We start from the raw sequence: 20987 nt of genomic DNA, 5'->3' as shown, positions 1-20987 counted from the left end.
CCATGGGATTTTCTGGGCAAGAGTACTAGAGTGGGGTGCCATTGCCTTCTCCAGCATCACCTTAATCCGAGTTATGCATTGACTGATCCTTTTTAGCCTCTGGATGTTGAATAACTGAGCTGCAGTCAGGGTGATGGCTGATTTGCTTCCAGTTTACCTTTACACTTCAGGGTCCCGCTTTAAAGTAGTGGTAGAGCCTACATTTTATCAGAGAACTGAGCTGACTTTGTTTTTTGACTTTTTATTCCTTGTTCCTGAGAGGCTGTCAGTAGTGGATATGTCTTCCCAGCCTTTTCTTCCAGATTGGCACATGTCCCCTCCATGCGATTTGAGTGGCAGAATCACTTTCCTGGCTTCATTTCTTTTCCCAGATCTTGTTTCTTAAAGTAGAAGTCTTTCTCTCTCTGGTAAACTGAAAGAGAGTTTTCCTTGCTGAAAGGAGAATAAATTCTCCCTATGTAACCTCTCTATGAAATGAGAACTCCTCTTGCATTGTAAGCAAAGGCTTCCAAACCAGGTAATTAAGAGAATCACTAGAGGAACTTTTAAAATAGCCCAACTCGGATGTGTATATGCCACTGAGTGAAGACTTTCTCAGGATTTGTGACCACAAATGATTTTAAGGTAATTTACAGATCCCTAATGTCCATAGATACTTCTCCCTTAGAAGCCACCTGTGCTTAGATACTCTCTTTTACAGAGCCCTTTTCCTATTAACAGCTACCTGGGTGGACATTGAAACCAATCAGAGTTCTTAGTCCTCCTGGTATTCACAGTTTTTATCTGTCCATGAAACTGAATCAAGGTGAATCAGAATCCTACCTGGGATTTTTTTTTAAGGGCCGTCAGAAAAGATTTGTACCTTCTGGACTGTGATTACTGAGGTGGGGTGGATGTGAGTCTGGCATTACTAGTGGTCATTTTTCTTTCTCCACAGAAAATCTGTTTAAGAAAAGAAGAAAGGAAGAGAGAGAAATAGACTGCTGACTACATGATGAAACTTCCACATCTTGTGCTGGATACCAGTTGCATCCCTGGACTCTGTAGTTAGCAGACAATACATCCCATTTCTTCTGCTTCAGCTAGTTTGAGTTGGGTTTGTATCACTGGCAAACAATGAATGCTCTGTCTCTCCATTCCAAGGAGACTGGTGTGAATAGGCAGGTTGCCAAGACAAGAACTTGGGTCCAGGGAAAGAAGTCAGGTACTTAGCTATGATACCTGGAACATCTGGGATAGGACCAGAAGCACAAGATTGAACTGGGAGGATATAAAATAAAGTCAGTGCATAGATCCATCATCTCTGTCCTGTACTCATAAAAGACATCACTAATTGATCATAGCATTCTTTCTACCAAGTCAGGACATCATTGTAATCCTACTTTTAATACTGAGCATCAGGTAATGACTGTTACTGATTTGAATTTAATGCCTGGGGACAGATTTATTTGTCCCAGAACTAGGCTTGAACTCGGAGATCAACCTAATTTTAGTTGGGATTTCTTTCTTGTGATACTTTCAGAGTATGCCTGGTCAATTATTGCTATTAAAAATACTGTGAATATATATGACGATAAATTATTGAGCTTTCTTTTTATATATTTTAAATATTCTACATGAAACTATAAATCTGGGCTTTCCTGATAGCTCAGATGGTAAAGAATCTGCCTGCAATGCAGGTAACCAGGGTTCAGTCTCTGGGTTGGGAAGACCCCCTGGAGAAGGGAATGGCAACCCACTCCAATATTCCTGCCTGGAGAATACCGTGGTCACGGGAGTGGGTGGCTACAGTCTACGGGGTCATAAAGAGTGGGGCACAACTGAGTGACTAACACACACAGAACTATAAATCTGGTTCCTGAATCCATGTCTTCCCACTGGTAGCTTTGTTTCTTTTAGTCGTTCTAGAGAAGTGATATTTTCAGTTGGTTTTGAAAGTTGTCAGGCACTGCTGGTTTTGGAATTATCTCTGTCCTTTACAGAGAAAGCCCAGGAGATCTTGAAGCTGACACAATGGTACATCACTTGGCAGTTACAGATTTTCTTCCTGCAGTGGCATAATGCTTCCTTTTGCTAACCACCTTAATTTCCTGCCCTTATCAACTTGAAAATCAATGATACGTTTCTATTATGTGGGTTTTCATTGAATCTTTTATGTTTAAATTCAACCATTTCTCCATAACCAAGCCAACACAATGTCCTACTCAACGGATTCAATAGCAATTGCTAACTGTGGTGCTGGAGAAGACTCTTGAGAGTTCCTTGGACACTAAGGAGATCAAATCAGTCAATCCTAAAGGAAATCAGCCCAGAATATTCATTGGAAGAACTGATGATGAAGCTGAAGTTTCAATACTTTGGCCACCTGATGGGAACAGCCAACTCATTGGAAAAGACTCTGATGCTGGGAAAGGTTGAGAGCAAGAGGAGAAGGGGCAACAGAGGATGAGATGCTTAAATAGCATTACTGATTCAATGGAGTTTGAGCAAACTCCAGGAGATAGTGAAGGACAAGGAAACCTGGTGTGCTTCAGTTCATAGGGTCACAAAGAGTTGGACTCGACAGCCACTGAACAACAAGAGCGTTTGTCACAGAGTTCCATGGGCTTTAGCAAAAAGTCAGTACAGCCAAATATCACTCAAGTCTCTACCTATTTCTAACCCTTCTTAAAATTTACTAAATATTACAGAAGAAATGTCAACTGTGTTATTGTAGGAATAGTAGCTTTTTTGTCTCTGAATTACAACTCACTGATAGATTAAATTTAAGATGACTTAGGACAAAATATAAAAATTCATCCAATACTTTAGAAAAAACATTAGTACATCAAAAAGATCCACATAAAATGTTCACTGACCACGTTGAAAGTGCATTCACTTTGGCTGAATATAGTAGTTACTATGACTCATTATCATCAACCTCAGCTTTAGTAGCTAACATTATTTAGCATTTGCCTGTGCTAGACACTCTACCAAGTGCTTTACTTGAATTATTATATTTAACTGTCACGTAAGAAGAATATACTTTTATTCTGTGCTTGAGATATGGAGAGATTGGGGAACTTACCCAGTGTTACAAATATTAATTAATATACAACTGCATTCAAACCTAGATTTATATGAGTGTGGAGCCTATGAATAAAATGTGACTATGAAGACTTGCATATATTCTTTAGGATCAGACACAAGTAGTAGAAAAACTCAAAATGACAGCAGGTTAGTTTATCCATTTCCCTTGTGTTTAAGGGGTCTGGAGAAAGTCCAGACCTGGTAAGGCGTTCCACGGTGTATGGGACTTAAGCTTATCTTGTTGCTCTGCCAATGTGTGACTTCTATTCTTGAAATCACCTTATGGATCAAAATGGCTGCTGGAGCACCAGTCATCATATCTGCATTCTAGAAAGCAGGAATTCACACATGAATTGTATTTCATGTTTTTGCTTTGAAGTTAGTCATAGGGTCACACCTAGCTTCAAGGATGTCTAGGAAATATAGTCTCCATTTGGGGCAGCCATGTGTCCAACTAGAAGTCAGGAAGAAGCAAGAATAAATATGGAGAGTAGCTTGAATAACAGTTTTTATAACATCATATTTTCAGCTGCTTTCTCATAACTCATGTGAATACAGTAATTTTATAGTTTTGCATTCAATACTATTCAGATTATTTTTAAAAATCAAGAACTTCATTAAACTTTTGCTTATTATTATACATTCAGACATGTCACAAAACAAGTTAAAATTCTGAATCTAACATGACATGAAGCAAAAGCTTGACATTATCATTTGTCTACTACACAGGAGTCAGTGTTGCCTTGAATACTAACATGAGAAGGGGTTCCGTTATTGAGAAATATATATATATATATGTATTTAATTTTATATTGAAGTATAGTTGATTTACAATGTGTTAGTTCCTGGTGTACAGCAAAGTAATCCAGTTATATATATATGTATATATGAATACATAAGTATATATATTCATATTCTTTTCCATAATGTTTTATTACAGGATATTGAATATAGTTCCCTGTGCTATATAGCTGAACCTTACTGTTTATCTATTTTATATGCAATAGTTTGTATCTACTAATCCCAAACTCCTTATTTATTCCTCCCCCACCCTCTTTCCTCTTTGGTAACCATAAGTTCATTTTCTATGTTTGTGAGTATGTTTCTATTTCACAAATAAGTTCAATTGTGTTATATTTTAGATTCCACACACGAGTGCTATCATATGGCATTTGTCTTTCTCTCTCTCATTTCATTTAAAGTGATAATCTCTAGGTCCCTCCATGTTGCTGGAATGGCATTGTTTCATTCTCTTCTATGGCTGAGTAGCACTCCACTGTGTGTATATCCTACATCATCTTTATCCATTCATCTCTCAATGGACATTTAGGTTGCTTCCATGTCTTGGCTATTGTAAATAGAGCGGCTAAGAACATTGAAGTGCATGTATCTTTTTGAATTAGAGTTTTGTCTGAATACATGCCCGGGAGTGGGATTGCTGGATCATATTGCAACTCTAATTTTAGTTTTTAAGGAACCTCCATACTATTCTCCATAAAGAACATGCATTCCTACCATAGTGCCAACAGTGTAGGAGGGTTCCCTTTGCTACAATGGGATATTTTAACCAGCATTCTTTCATGCTCTGTCTGTAAATTTTTTTTTTCCTGCTTAACCATCCACTAGAAGCCATGAGAAAAAAAAATTTCCTAGTTGTTCACTCTTTCCTTTAAACTGTGCCAAAATCTGAGCTGGAAAGTGTATTACTTTAAACATTCATTCAGTCAATAAAAAATTCCAGGTACTTTGCTGGGTGTCTCACTAGTAGCGGTAATACTAATATAATTCTGTGCTGTTGTTTATTTGTCAAAGGTTTTACACTCCTGCCATCTGCTTTGATCCATGTATATGGGAATATAAATGTCATAATCAGAGAAGTCCTGGAGCAATGATCGAACATTTTTTTCACTTACTTATTAAGCTCTCACTAGTCTCAGAACTGCTTAGACACAGAGAGAAGAGGTCCAGTCAATGATGACTCTTCACACTGCTGAGTTCAGAACTAATTCACAGACAAAATAAAGAAGTAGGGCAGACAAGGATGAAACTTGTCTTTATGACTGATAAAGTTTATGTTAGGATGTGGCTTAGGTTTGTGACACAGGACCCTCAAGCCCAGTGGGCGTCATACATTGTCTCAGGCAATGCTAGTGATCATTATGGGGCTTGACCTTGTAAAACCTGTGGCATGAAGGAACCAGCCAATAGACTGGACTGAGATTTGCTCTACGTCCTAGAGGAAGGCTGAGGTTATACCAATGGAGTGGAGACATCAAGAGTGAGCAATGTTTCCCTCATCTGTCTCTACCCCCACAGAGATCAACCTAGAACCATCCAGAAGCACCCCATCATCTACAAAAGAGCTGTTTCCTGTCTCTCCAGCTTTTCCCTTCACCATCCTCCAGCTCCTCGGATGGAGGCAGAGGTTTCCTAGAGGTTGAGGTCCTCTCTTCATCTCCAGGTACATCAGCAATATATTTGTCTGTTGGTTCACTGTCTCTATTGGCTGGCTGACCAGGCTCCTTCTACCATCTTTCTCCCAGATCTTCTTTCATTGAGAGATGGTCATGTGACATTTTCAGTTCGGGATACTGAGGGGCAAGTGTAAGTTCTTGGGGGAGGCTGCCATTCCCAATCTACAGGGCAGAATCTTTCTAAAGGAGAAACTTTTGTGAGGGTGGGCCCTTCATTGTTCTTTTATTTTCATGCCTGGAATGTGAAGATGAGGTCCAGAGGAACAGTGAGAAAACACTTCATAAAAGGATGAAAAAAGGCCCTGTGTTAAGAACGTGGAGCAGAGCTGGAAAGTGCTTGGATACCTGATGGCACTGTGAAGTGCCTGGACCAGTTATCTCACAGATCCCCAAATGAGACACACTGTGTACTATGGTCTGAATGTTCGTGTCCCCACCAAAGTCAAACGTTGAATCTTAACCCCTCAAAGTGAAAATGAAAGTGTTAGTTGCTCAATCTTGTCTGACTCTTTGCAACCCCGTGGACTGTAGCCTGCCAGGCTCCTCTGTCCATGGGATTTTCTAGGCAAGAATACTGGAGTAGGTTGCTATTTCCTTCTCCAGGAGATCTTCCTGAATCAGGGATCGAATTTGGGTCTCCGGCATTGCAGGCAGACTCTACCGTGTGAGCCATCAGGGAAGCCCAGTTCCCCGAGGTGATGGCATTAAGAGATGTGGCCTTTGGGAGGTGATTGGGTCATGAGGGCCAAACCCTCATGAACAGGATTAGTGCCCTTATAAAAGAGGCCCAGAGAGTTCTCTTGCCCCTTCCACCATGTGGACATAGCAAAAGGGACAGTCATCTATCAACTAGGAAGCTTGCTGTCATCAGACACTCTGAATCTTGGACTTTCTGGCCTTCAGAACTACGAGAACTAAATTTCTATTATTTCACAGCCACTCAGTCTATGGTATTTTGCTATAGCATCCCACATGAACTAAGACATCTTATATCAAAGCCATAAAAATCCTGAATTTTGCTTATCAGAAGTTATACTTAATTTATAAAATATTATTTTGGAGACAGGTATTTGACTGGATGTGTTCTGATGTGAAGGCAAATATATGCTTTTGAAGTTAAATATTCATTAACTTTATTCTTTGAAGCATGTATTTATACAAGCTGGTATGTCAGACGGGGATGGGGATGCATAGGTTGGAGACTGAGAAAAATGAAGAACAGACCTCTACATCCAGCATCTCAATACCCTTAATGTCCAAGCCAGACAGGAACCTGGGGAGCTTCTAGTCTAGAGATCTCGGACTGTTTCACCAGGTCCTTGGACTTCCTGGAGGTGCTTCCAGGGCTGTCTTGAGGGGATGATAGGAAGTAGAGTAGACGGGCTCTAGCCTTCACCCTGGTTTAACCAGAACATCTCTACATTTATCTGTGCTCTTCACTGGGATTCCTTGTAAAATTCATACAGGAGGAAAAGGTGGAGAAGGTTTCGGTTGTCAAATTCAGTTTAAAGTGACTTGTTTAGTGAAAATTAAGTTTAAAAACCAACTTATGTTTCCTAACATCCTTATCTTATAAATAAGGAAGCTGACACCCAGCGAAGTTCAAATGATTTGATCAAGTGGCAGACAAGATCTGAGTTCGTCAATATCCTCCCTTCCTGTTAACAGTATAGTGCTATTCTGAATTAATGCTCAATTTCTACAGATTGTGCAAAAGAGAATTTCCTGCAAAGGCTTGTCTCTGCAGGAGTGGATTTCCTTGGGACAGCTTCACATACAGGAACCTCATATTAGGAAAGCCTCAGCATTGTAAACCCCAGTCATCAAAGGGAAGGATGCAGCCTGAAAATTCCAGATGTAGATGGACTTCAGATTTGGTCTGATCAGAGCTCTCATCCTGTAATCTTCCATGAGCAAATCCCAACCTTTGCTCTGGACCATCTATGAACCAATAACTGCAGCAAGCTGTCTTGGTTGCTCAGGACAATTACCTTGCATTGTTGGTGTCTGCCTAATGCTTGTGCAGGCATTGATCTTGCCTGTGCTTATTACAGTTTACAAGTATCTCTTTAACTCAATGATCTTACATGATCTAGTGATCAATTTCCTTATTTTGTTCCATTCTTCCTTTTCTGCTAAAGCATTACCTGAGGTGTTTTCTTCTTAGTACCTCATGGTTCAGAGTTCCACATTGTGTCCCTTTAGTGCCAGCTTCATTTTTAACATTGTCCAACCTGAAAATTGAGGTAGGCTTGCTCAGCTTTTGCAACTTTCACCATTCAAGTGATCTGGAGCGTGGTCTATTCATCTTCCCTAATTGATGGGGGTGAGTTTATATTCCCTGTGTACCATTTCATGAGTCTCCTCTCTATGGAGATGACTGTGGCGTGTGAGAAACACAGCAAGCATCATGGTGAGCTGAGGTTGCTCAGGGACTCTCATATCACCAGATCTCTCTGACTTCAAACACTGTGTTTTCAAACCCCCTTCCCCACTTCCCCAGCCATGAGTAGGGACTTGCGATTGGGGCTGTGGGATATGTCCCAGACTCTGAACTGTCAGGACATCCCTGCACTTTCTATCTTGTCTGGATTAGCAGCTAATCCGTTAAATCAAAATGACCTGAGTCTTTGTTCCTAAGGATAACGAAAAAGGATAAACCTGGCTTGAGGAAGAGGAACCTTAAAGCATGAGTGAGGGGTGATGAGGGAGGTTGGCTAGGAGAAAGGGATGAGAGTAAGGCTCCACCAGAGGATTCGGGAATGGAAGACCTGGGTTCTTGACAGAGTTCTTGGTTCTGAGGGTATGTAATGGGAGGATAAAAGAGACAGCTGGGGGGCTTTGGGAAAACTTTGAGGAATATTTTCGTCAAAACACCACCCAGTTATAATTTCATTTGCAGGAGGTCGAACTTCCCAGGTGGCGCTAGTGGTCAAGAATATGCCTGCCAATGTGGGAGACATAAGAGGCGAGAGTTCGATCCCTGGGTTGGGAAGATCCCATAGAGTAGGAAATGGAATCCACCCCAGCCTTCTTGCCTGGAGAATCCCATGGACAGAAGAGACTGGCAGGCTGCAGTCCATGGTGTCACAGAGGGGGACACGACTGAAGCAACTTAGCGTGCATGCAAGAGCTAAACAAATACATCAAAAGAAAAAGATGCCATAAAAGCAACCATTTTTTTTTAGCAGTGTCTATGTAACTGTACACTGTATTTACTGAAATAACCAAAAAAAAAAAAAAACCCCACAAAGAAAGAAAGAAAAGCATTTTGAATACCCAAGGACAGAGAAATGATAAAATAAAATAAGATTCCAAAACTATGAAATATTACATATCCATTGTAAGAAACACATACAATGAGTCTTTAGAACTGTGGCAGCCAATAGTGGAGTCATTTACCCACAGGTGGCTATCTACATTTGCATTTAAATGAATTAAAATTAAATAAGATAAGAATTCAGTCCCTCAGTTACATTAGCTCCACTTCAGATGCTCAAGAGCCACATGTGGCTAGTAGCTACCATTCAGGAGCAGGTATTAGGCATTTTCATTATCACAGAAAGTTCTTCTGGGTTGCTCACTGTTTTCAGTGATACTCTAGAAAGCTGCAGAAGTGTTTAATGTGACTGTTCACATGGAACAAAAGAAGCATAAGAAGCACATGCACTGATTATGCCAACATAAAAATTATATATATGCCTGGATACATATTAATCAAGACAAGGAGCCATTAAAATTATTTCCACAAGGGAAATAAATACACAAGATGGATTTAAAAGTTGCTTAATGGCAACCCACTCCAGTACTCTTGCCTGGAAAAACCCATGGACGGAGTAGCCAGGAAGGCTGCAGTCCATGGGGTCGCTGAGGTTCAGACATGACTGAGGGACTTCACTTTCACTTTTCACTTTTATGCATTGGAGAAGGAAATGGCAACCCACTCCAGTGTTCTTGCCTGGAGAATCCCAGGGACGGGGGAGGCTGGTGGGCTGCCGTCTATGGGGTCGCACAGAGTCGGACACGACTGAAGCGACTTAGCAGTTAGAGTTGAACTACTAATACATGAAATTATAAAGTACTATATTAATTTTGGAAGCCAACTGTTCCTGCCCCTCCTGGGCTAGACACTGAGAAGTTGTAGAGGTGGTCTCAGAACATGGGTGTAAGAGTCTTTTGCTAAAAGAGCTCTGCGATGTCATAGAAGTCACTGCAAGTCTCCTGGTTTCTTTGGTTAGTTAGTCTCTAAGATCTCTTCCAGCTTAAGGGAATGGTTCTTTGTTTTCCACGAAGGGCTCGTGTTCAAGGGACCTGTTAATACTAGTCCTTGAGAAGCTGCACGAATGGAGAGATGGGGGAAAGTTATCAAGAAGCAGAGGGGTTCAGCAGAGTCTGGGGATGGATCTGCAGATCTATCTGTAAATCTCAGGGACAAAGGAAGAGATGTAGAAAGGATTACTCAAGATTGAGAAGCTGGTCTTTGACACGATGGGGATTTATAGTCCCGACACTAAAGACCTATAAGAAAAATTGCATCTGTTTTTATTAATTGTTAGAGATGACTTTTATCAGAAGCTAAGTGAAACTGCAAACTCAGCTGAGAAAATCCCATTGCTGTCTGGTTCCTCAGAAACTCCACCCCCTCTTTTTCCGGCTGGGTCTCTAGTTACAAGTAGTTCACCAAATACCTTCCCATTGCCTCATTAATAACACTCCAAGGCAGGGCAATTCTTCCATTTTTTCAACAATTTCTCTGATGTCAGATCATAAAATCATACTTCTTGAAAATCAGTTATTCTTGGATATTTCCTCTCTGAATTGATTTTACAGTTATATCACTTTATTTAAATCATTTTATACATCTTTTTAAAGTAGAAAAGTATGTAGTGTCTCATCTCATTTCCCTCCTTATATATTTTTCTATTAAACGTCACATGGAGAAATGCTTCTACTAAATAAGTGATGTTACCATCTACCTTTATGGAGGTTTGGTGCATAGTAACTGCCCATTCGCATGTCTTTGAGATGCCTCATACGGTGTGATTTCGTGTTTGTACTTTTACTGTATATATGTGTGTGTGTGTGTGTGTAATCTACACATTCACTGAATGATGAGCCACCTACTATATGCCATGCCTTGTGGGACATGGAAGTTGAAAACACATAATCCTGTCTGCCAAGGAGCTTATAATCAAATAGACAAATACTTTGATCATTTCGGAACAATCTCCAAATTAAAAAAAAAAAATTGGGTCCCCCCAATTTTTTTTTTTTTTTTTTTGGCTACGTGGCCTGGCAATTCCCAGACCAGGGAATTGAGTGGAAATGTGGCATCTTAATCACTGGACTGTCAGGGAAGTCCCCCGAAATGGATTTTAAAGCCAATATTTTGGAACCCAAAAGAATTTTTCCTTACAAAAATTTTACACATTTAATAGTTTTCAAGTTCAGTCTCCCTCAAATGACTGAATGCACACTGTACTCTGCTTGAGTACAATACAAGTTGTATTTAGTATAACTTAATTACCAATTATTTACTGACGTACCTTGTGAGGAACCAGAGTGCAAAAATGTGTAAGACATATTTCTTGATTTCAGGCAACCGAGAGTTCGGTAGGAAAGGCAAATCAGTAAGCAGGTAAGTTCTAATAGACACAAAGGGTGCCAAGTTGGCCTGGGAAACTTCCCAGTGAGCACTGATTACCAGCCTACCAAGTTCCAAGTTTCATGGACACCACTGTTTAGGGACAACATAGGAGGCTTGGAACACATTTTCTACTGACAGAGCTCTGATGGTGAAAGAGGAAGAATCCATTTTTCTTACTCTTCAGACCTGCTGGTGAGGTTGTGGAGAAGCACAGGCTCCAAGGTTGTGGGGCCATAGCCCAGCACAAAGGCTGAACGATCCGTCAAACCAGCGCTTCCCGTCAGTGCCATCGTGCAGGCTGACTTCCTGTTTCCCCTTGCTCTACATCAGGAGCTAGGAGTGACCCCTGGTTTTCTTCCACTGACAGCGCCATTGACTCCTTTCCTGGCTCACTGTGCAGCAAAGAGTAGCCTAAGAAACCCATAAGCACTTCTCACTGTCTTTAGGATAAAATCCACCCTTCCTTCAGGGCTGGTCCGTGACTACATCTCCATCTTCCCCAAACCACCCCACTGTGTTCTCTCTTCTACAGTCATGCTTCCCTCTCTGCAGTGCCTTCAGCTCTGCGCTCTGCAGTCTCTTCTCCAATCTCTTAGTTATACTCTTCCTTTGACCTCACGACTTTCGCTCCTGCTCTAGGACAGAAGCCTAGTCATTCACCCATCCTCAGCTTACAGGTCATCTCCTTAAAGAGTTCTTCATTGATCCACTGTGAGGGAGCCTCCAGGTGACCCGGCACCTCCCTGACCTTAGTCCTCATCACGCTTCAGATGATTATTCCTTTCACTCTTTCTTCTGTGCACTCTAGAGGGAGGACACAGACCACGTGTCTAACTCACCACTGCATTCCACCACCTGGCCCATCATTTGACGGATGCAGGATGGACTTCATGGGCGTGCAGCCTGGGTAGTTGCACCAAGTCTCACACTCACAAAGGTGAGTTTAATGCTTGACTTAACGGTTGCTATTGCCATCTTGGAAATTCTTAGTCATGCAGAACAAGTGGTCCCCATTTGAATGTCGCAGCAGAGCCACACAAATTGTGAGGCTGATTCTATGTGGATAAATAAGTGAATTAATGGATATGTATATCAATCTTCAGAATTTGTTGAACCAAAGCAATTAAGATTTCTGAAGTCCTAACTTCAAACAAGAAAAAATATTTTAGGAAGAAGTTTCAGTGTGCAGTTTAGGTATCTTTATGATCTGTTTTGCTACTTTTTGCATATTGTTTGTTAGAGAGGCAGTGCCTGAGAGATGTACTTCCTTGTTTTGTGAAAAGTATTTTCATTTAAAATTAATTTTTATTCAACCACAATATTTATGAATTTCCAGAATGATTTACTTTGTCTTGTGTCTGTTTCATTCTAGTAACTGGAAAGATGAGTCTAACTTCTTAGAAAAGAAAGACAAGGGAGCTGGAAAATTCTACAAACAGTGAGTGCTACCTAGATGGTACCTCCTTAGGATGCATGAGCGTCAGCAGGAATATCATAATTTGAATAATAAAAGCAGTATTAGAAAATAATGAATCTCAAAGGAAAAAGATGCAAAGTGGGAACATTCCGTTCATAAACTCGAGGATACCATTCAAGAGAAAAATGTCTGGGACTGAGCTTTCAAGGTCTGTAAAGGAACTGGTGGTAAACTTTGTGAGGACAGCTGGGGAGTCTTTTAGCTCTTTTATTAAGGGCCTTTCCTAACCTTCACTTTCTCTAGCAACCTGTGACTGCCTTTACTATCTTTGACAGACTATGGAGAAAGCAGCTCTTTGGAGGAGGGAGGATAGGAATATGGATTCCAGCAGAGAGGGACCTGGAGCTCTTCACCATTTTGAGAAGCTAATTTCTTCCTACTCTTGTAGGTCCAGAGATGCAGCTTCAGGTCTGGCTATGCTGATCGCTCGCTGTACGACTTTAATGATTTCTTGCCTCTATAGTTGTGCTTTCTTGTGTGTAAAGCCAGAAGTGGATTAAGATTTCACATCACCTTCCACCTATCTTTCCAGTACCCCCAGTCTCCACTGAAGGACGTTCCCTTCCCTGGCCCCAGGAGCTTGGAACTCACCTCCTGATCTCGGGCTCTGGGTTCTTGCTCATCAGACCTCCTTTTGCCACTTCCTGACCCTCTGTCCTTTCTTGGGTGTGCTGTGGTCTCTGTCTCTGTATCTTACTGAATACTCTTCCCTGATCTCCACACTTTCTTGATGTACCTGCCTAATACCTACGCAGCCTTCAAGAAGTTAAATTCCATCCTGCTCAGAGCTCTTTTCAGTTCAGCCTCTAGTCCACATGCTACCTTGTCCTGCACCGATTCCCATATGTTCTCACAGCCGACACTTCCCACTTCTAGCTCTCGTCACACTTCATTGTTGTCTATTTCCTTCTGGAGTCCCAGAGTTCTTTGAGAGCCCAGGTTACGCCTCTTCAACATGCAGCACAGTCAATCGGACACAGTAGGTGTTCAATCAATGTTTGCAGAATGAATGAACCTATAAAGGAAGGAATGAGACTTCAGTATCATTCATTTGGCTTTTAGAAAGCAGTTCTTGCCTGGAGAATCCCAGGGACAGCAGAGCCTGGTAGGCTGCTGTCTATGGGGTCGCACGGAGTCGGACACAACTGAAGCGACTTAGCAGCAGCAGCAGCAGCAGCATGCATTTAACTGGGCCTCCTGAAAACACAGTGTCTTAATGAGAGAGGGCCAAGTTGTAGAGGTTTGGGCTGAGGGGGGAAAAGGAGTCTCTCTGCCCCTCAACTGGCCCTTCTGCTTGGCCTCAGCCCACCTGGCCCAGCTCATAGCGCAGTTGTAGGGAGTAGCAACAAGAGGCATCAGGAAGCTCCTTGGGTTTTATTGACCTTGCCCTCATTTACTGGATGTTTTCGCCCTGTCTTAATGGTACTGGCAGTAGGAAGGAGGGAAAGGAGCAGTTATCCCCAATCACCGTAGCTCTTGTCAGATTGGCACAATTCCTTTCTCAGACGTACCCAGGACTGTATGTTAGAGACGTGATCTTCAGGCTTGGTGAGGAGAGTGATGTAGCTGATGGAGGTTATGTATTCAGCAAACACACATGCAGCAGGCTCTGCGCTGGTGCTGGCATAGGTATGTGAGGACCAGACACAACTCCTGGCTTTGAGAAGCTATGGTCTATTTGGGGAGCCAGACAGAAACACTGCAGTGGAATGACTATTATGTAAACTTTTCTTTCCTCAGTATGTAAATAGCTAGAAGAAAGATATACCCAACTGAATGCAGAGTTCCAAAGAATATCAAGGAGAGATAAGAAAGCCTTCTTAAATGAACAATGCAAAGAAACAGGAAAAAATAGAATGGGAAGGACTAGAGATCTCTTCAAGAAAATTGGAGATAACAAGGGAACATTTCATGCAAGGATGGGCATGATAAAGGACAGGTACGGTAAGAACCTAACAGAAGCAGGGAGATGAAAAAGAGGTGGCAAGAATACACAAGAGATCTATACAAAAAAGGTCTTAATGACCCAGATAACCATGATGGTGTGGTCACTCACCTAGAGCCAGACATCCTGGAATGTGAAGTCAAGTAGGCCTTAGGAAGAATTTTTATGAAAAAAAGCTAGTGAAGGTAAAGGAATTCCAGATGAGCTATTTCAAATTCTAAAAAGATGATGCTGTTAAAGTGTTCCACTCAATACATCAGCCAATTTGAAAACTCAGCAGAGGCCATAGGACTGGAAAAGGTCAGTTTTCATTCCAATCTCAAAGAAATGCAATGCCAAAGAATGTTCAAACTACTGTACAATTGTGGTCATTTCACGTTTTACCAAGGTTATGCTCTAAATCCTTCAAGCTAGGCTTTAATAGTACATGAACCAACAACTTCCTGATGTTCAAGCTGGATTTAGCAAAGGCAGAGGACCAGAGACCAAATTGAGAACATCCATTGTATCGTAGAAAAAGCAAGAGAGTTCCGGAAAACATCTACTTCTGCTTTATTGACTACGCCAAAGCCTTTGACTGTGTGGATCACAACAAACAGTGGAAAATTCTTAAAGAGATGGGAATACCAGGCAATATATTTTACCTGCCTCCTGAGAAATCTGTATGTAGGTCAAGAAGCAACAGTTAAAACCAGAAATGAAACAATGGACTGGTTCCAAATTGGGAAAGGAGTACATCAAGGCTATATATTGTCACCCTGCTTATTTAACTTAGATGCAGAGTACATCATGTGCATTGCTGGGCTGGATGAAGCACAAACTGGAATCAAGATTGGTGGGAAAAATATCAATAACCTGAGATACGCAGATGACACCACCCTTATGACAGATTTTATTTTCTTGGGCTCCAAAATCACTCTAGACAGTGACTGTAGCCATGAAATTAAAAGATGCTTGCTCATTGGAAAAAAATTTGTGACCATCCTAGACAGTATATTAAAAAGCAGAGACATCACTTTGCTGTCAAAGGTCCATAAAGTCAAAGCTATGGTTTTTCCAGTAGTCATGTATGGAATTGGACCATAAAGAGGGTTGAGGGCTGAAGAATCAAAGGTTTCAAATTGTGATTCTGGAGAAGTCTCTTGAGAGTCCCTTGGACTACAAGAAGATCAAACCAGTCAGTCCTAAAGAAAACCAACTCTGAATATTCATTGGAAGGACTGACACCAAAACTGAAGCTCCAGTACTTTGGCTACCTGATGTGAAGAACCAACTCACTGGAAAAGACCCTGATGCTGGGGAAGATTGAAGGCAAAAGGAGTAGGGGGCAACAGAAGATGAGATGCTTGGATGGCATCACCTACTCAGTGGACATGAGTTTGAGTAAACTCTGGGAGATAGTGGTGGACAGAGGGCCTGGCCTGCTGTGGTCCATGGAGTCACAAAGAGTTGGACACGACTTACTGACTGAACAACAATATAGTAGGAACAGGTCTGGACGCAAGAGCTGCAAGCTCCAGCCTGGGATGGGGTGGCTGGTTACGAGGAAGTTGAGACAAGATGTGGAACTCCTCTGGGGATAGGGAGAGACCTGGGTCCTACTTTGACTGCAGAGGCCTGGATGGGAAAGGAGGCCAGATGATTTCGACATAGTGGGTTCAAAGGGCAGTGTGTGCTCCAGCCAAGGATAGACCAGTGTTGGCACCCATTGGCATCAGGTAGTGTAATCCAGCAACTGTACTTTGGCCAGGATATTAGACTGTGGCCCAGAGCATAGGAGCCAGCATGTGGCTATGGCTAAGACCAAGTCTAAACGTAGACCCTCCTGCCTCTTCCCCCAGCTTCCCCAGCAGAGCGTGGGCAGCAGTGCTCCAAGGGGCTCCAGGACACCCCGACTACAACTCTACTTGACTCTATGTCTGAGTTCTTAGGTCCTTGGTATATCGGAGGCCACTGACTTCTTGCCCCAATCAGAAACAGAGGTGTGTCTGGGCTTGTAAGTAGATGCAGCCAATAGGAGAGCTAGCCAAGGGTAGACAAAGGCCAGGGAGAGAAGGAAGGGCCTGGGAGTACATGGGGTAACTTGCAATTAAGTGGCAGAGTAAATTACTCAGAAGACAACATTCCTCAACCATTCCGAAATGAGTTTACTGTAATTCCAGATAAAAACAAAACTTTCAGAACTGATACTTAGACACTTAAGTCAAGGTTGGTTTGTGTTTTTTTTTCTATAGTTTCAATATAATTCAGCACTTTCACTTTGCAAAGATAGACCTGACCTTTATGTGGTCTGCAGAATGCTGATTCAACATCAGGGTAACCAGTGGTGCAATCATGATATGAAACATGACTGGTGGTTGTCAGGGTTTTTAAACCTCCTGACTTGGGTTATCCCACGATCTCTTAACACTCTGCCTTTATCAGAAACTAGAATCCTTACTAAAGCCGAGGGCTGGGTATGCGCACGTTCATTCGGAACCATTTTTTAAAAGGATTTTGTTGTATTTTATAAGAGGTAGAGTGCTGATGTGATGCAGGTCTTTCTTCCTTTTCTGTAGTAGCTGGCAGCTGAAGGGCTGATGAAAGAAGAAAAGGGGAAGGAAGAGGAGAGAGAAGAGGAAGAGGGGATGAGGAAGAGGAAGGGCCAGCAGGGAAGGCTCACTTTTCCTTCCCTGGAAACCTTGTGTTCATTTCCAAAACTCTAACTTAAGGTTCTCCTGGAAAAGAAAAAGGCTTGGGTTCTTCTGCATGCTTGATTGTGTTTTTTTAATCTGGATTGATTTTATGGTTTCTCTGGAATCAAACTGGGAATTGAATTATTCCCCAGGTGAAAAACATAGACAAAAGTTCTACAGTGTTCTCCAAAACACAATGCAGTACCCACCCCTTACACCGCCCCCCCACCATACACCCACACTTCAGAGCACCAAATTGACGTGTTTGACATACTTATTGTAAATCAAATCTGCTCTGCACACCAGTACATAGTGCCAGTAAGCCCAGTGTAACCAATTCAGGTTTACCAGCCTTGACTTCCAATGGTGAGAACAAGTGAATGCTGGCAGAGAGAAAAAGGACAAGGCAAGGATGCCATGGACATACTCTTTCAGAAGGCAGGAGCACTGCTGGAGTCGGGGAGGAAGGGAGCCTGAAATCAAGGCTGACCCAGTGCTCCTCCGGGATAGGCTGGCAGAAGCCAGACTGGGTCACGTGGCCTCAGGGTGCTCCTAGTAGGTTCTCTGCTTTTTCTCTGCAAGAGCAGAATGAACTCTGATGCAGATAAAAGGGAAGATGCGAGAAGTGACCTGTCTTCTGGCTGGTGGGACCCAAGCCTTAAGCAGCAGCCCCTGATCCACGTCTTCTCACTTGTCCTAACTCTCACACCCCAGCTCTGGTCCTTCTTCTAGAAACTTGGTTTTTGCCCGAGTCCTTAGTTCACCTCTTGTGTCGAGTTGTATCCTGGGTACATACAAATTGAGATATTCTTCCTTGATGCTCACCACAGCTGCTGCTTTGATCCTTCTGGTTCTGCATCCTCCCTGTTCTCTACTGCTGGGCTATCTTCCTTTCCAGCCCCTGGTGCTCCCCATATCCAGCATTGGACCTCCCTCCCACTGAGTCTCTTTAGGAACAAATATATAGTAGGTCTATTGTTGCCAGGAGTCACTACCCCTCCACAAAAGGTTTATCTCATTTCATCTTCTCCATAAGGAAACTCTTCCATCTCCTGACACAGCATGCAATCTGTGAAAATAGAACTCTCAAGTCAAATCTTGCGATCTGAATCACTTTCAGATTCCTTTTAACGTATTACAGATATATTGTTAGTAAAGAAAGAAGTTTTGCTCTGTAAATTCAGCTGCGGAGTTGTTTCTCCCATTGTTCCTGGCATGGTACCTGATGTTCCACAGCACCTGCTTTGGGAAACATCACTCTTCCTGCTGCTGGGCAGTGTGGTACAGAGGCTGAGTGACTTGCTAGGGGACTGTGCTGCTTCTTATAGAATCACCTCGGGTGAGTTAATCTCATCTTCATCTGGAGATCAGGCTGATCATAACATATTGCTTTGTAAGGACACAATGAGATCACTGATGCATGGTGCTTAGAATATGACTAGAATATTGTACCCACTCAATAAGGGACATTAGTTATTTTTCTCATTTTCTTTTGGGCCACCTCCAGTTCTGTAGTCTACAATATTTTGAAGGTGCTCTTTTTTAGCAATAAGTAACACTCTGGGGTGTTATCCCATGCAAACATTTTAGATAATTTCCCTATAATTTACGACCTTACATGTGTATACAATAAAGAATCTTAGCCATATTTTTGCTTACTTCTGCAACCTCAGGAGGTTTTTCTGCACTTTACTTAGTCACTTGAATAATGCTTCAGTTTAAACAAAATCTCCATGATAGTTGAAGGAAAAAAATCAGCTTGTGTCTCTCCCACAAAACAGATGGCAAATGATTCAGAACAAGACAGTCTCTAGAGTTACAAATAATGCCCTTTCTTTTGGAAGAAAGAATGACTTATTTTTTTGTGCCTATGCCAAAGTCTGGGACAAAATTAAGTTACTCCTTGTTTATTTCCTTTTTCCTATGTTATCTCCAACTGTCTGGCGACTCTGCCCACTCTGAGTGAAACGTCCTTTCTCTACTCAGAGGTTGTAGCTCAAAAGAATAAAACACCTCTTTTAGAAACAGACAAACATAGATAAATAAACAATTGTCCATGTGCCTGAAGGCTCCCAAATAATAAATTAGAAAGCCTACTTTATTCTTAACTACAAGTGAAACATCAATGTATTCTCCTACAGATAAATCTGAAGTCCTCATTGACTGTCAACTCAACCTCAGGACTTACTTTGCATGTACACACACACACATCATTGTCTTGTGTTTGCTTTTAAGTAAACTACATCCAGTTTTATTTTTCAGCCTATCAGTTCGGTTCAGTCACTCATCTGTGTCCGACTCTTTGCAATCCCATGGACTGCAGCACGCCAGGCCTCCCTGTCCATCATCAACTCCCAGAGTTTACTCAAACTCACATGCATTAAGCTGGTGATGCCATTCAACCATCTCATCCTCGGTCGTCCCCTTTCTCTTCCCGCCTTCAATCTTTCCCAGCGTCAGGGTCTTTTCAAATGAGTCAGTTTTACACATCAGGTGGCCAAAGTATTGAAGCTTCAGCATCAGTCCTTCCAATGAATATTCAGGACTGATTTCCTTTAGGATTGACTGGTTGGATCTCCCTGCTGTCCAAGGGACTCTCAAGACTGTTCTCCAACACCACAGTTCAAAAAGCTATTTTAGTCTATTTCAAATTTATTTAAGTGATTCATGTGTTAGCTCCTATCATTCACAGCTATAACTTCATCCAGTGAAATTGCATTCCAAGTACTAATAATACCATTGTTATTGACATTATTATCTGCGACAACCTTTTCTTATTAGATTACATAAATCAGTTCCCATCACCTTCACATCCATGTTTAGAGAGGCTCTGAACTGGTCCAGGCTCCCAGGGACGAAACTTGGTTGGCCCAGGCAGACCAGGGGAACCTGTTCTTCTCTCCTGGCCATCATCAAAAATAAAAGCTGAGCAATAGCATTTTGCTGTCATTTCCTTTCTGATAATTTGGAAATATTGTAGCAGGTTTCTTCTGAGCCACCAATGAAACCTTCAGGAATATTCTGGGATATCTATGGAGGTTTTTCACCTTTAAAATTTACATACCAAAAGAAATTTGTTTTCCAGAACTCTGGGATCAGTCCACAGAACTATTCATTTAAACACTGCTTTGGTTACAATACCATAGATCTCAAACAACACCAGAGAATGAAATTACAGATGCCCCGCTCATATAGGCAATGAAGGGGTAATGATGTAAAACGTTATGGAAGGCAGAATAGTGAAGAGCAAATGCAAGGACTTAAATTCAGACAGACTCACATTCCAATATTGGCATGGTCACTTGATCTGTGCATGCGTGCATGCTAAGCCTCTTCAGTCATGTCTGACTCTTTGCGACCCTGTGGACCATAGCCTGTCAGGCTCCTCTGTCCATGGGATTCTCCAGGTAACCCTGGTCAAATTACATCATCTTTTTGAGGTTGTTTTCTCATCTGTAAAATGAGCATAGTTTTGTCTACCCCACATATTTGTACAGATATGATTGTTAAAAAGTTTGTTAGAGTACCAAATATTTATTGGCACACAGAGGCAGTCAACAAAAGCTCTCTGATATTTCCATTTCAAAGTCTGAAAATAACCCAATAACCGGTTTTGTGATCTAAATAGAATCTGAATATTGGTTCCGCTCCCCGATATTTGCATTCCCTAATTTAAAGAGTGGTGAGATGGTCCACAGGA

The 20987-nt window shown here is 41.8% G+C and overlaps 1 long non-coding RNA gene across 1 annotated transcript; it reads left to right on the top strand.

Annotated features, from left to right (window-relative positions):
• LOC106502192 lies at positions 962 to 12743 on the top strand. Its single transcript, XR_001295782.2, has 4 exons — positions 962 to 1096; positions 5386 to 5530; positions 11999 to 12127; positions 12563 to 12743. It is a non-coding gene; the product is annotated as an uncharacterized LOC106502192 (long non-coding RNA).

The sequence above is a fragment of the Capra hircus genome, chromosome 6 (assembly GCF_001704415.2).
Source record: "Capra hircus breed San Clemente chromosome 6, ASM170441v1, whole genome shotgun sequence".
In the NCBI taxonomy this organism is placed as follows: Eukaryota; Metazoa; Chordata; class Mammalia; order Artiodactyla; family Bovidae; genus Capra; species Capra hircus.
The sequence above is the reverse complement of the archived record's forward strand: the minus strand, read 5'-3'. Positions and strand labels throughout refer to the sequence as shown.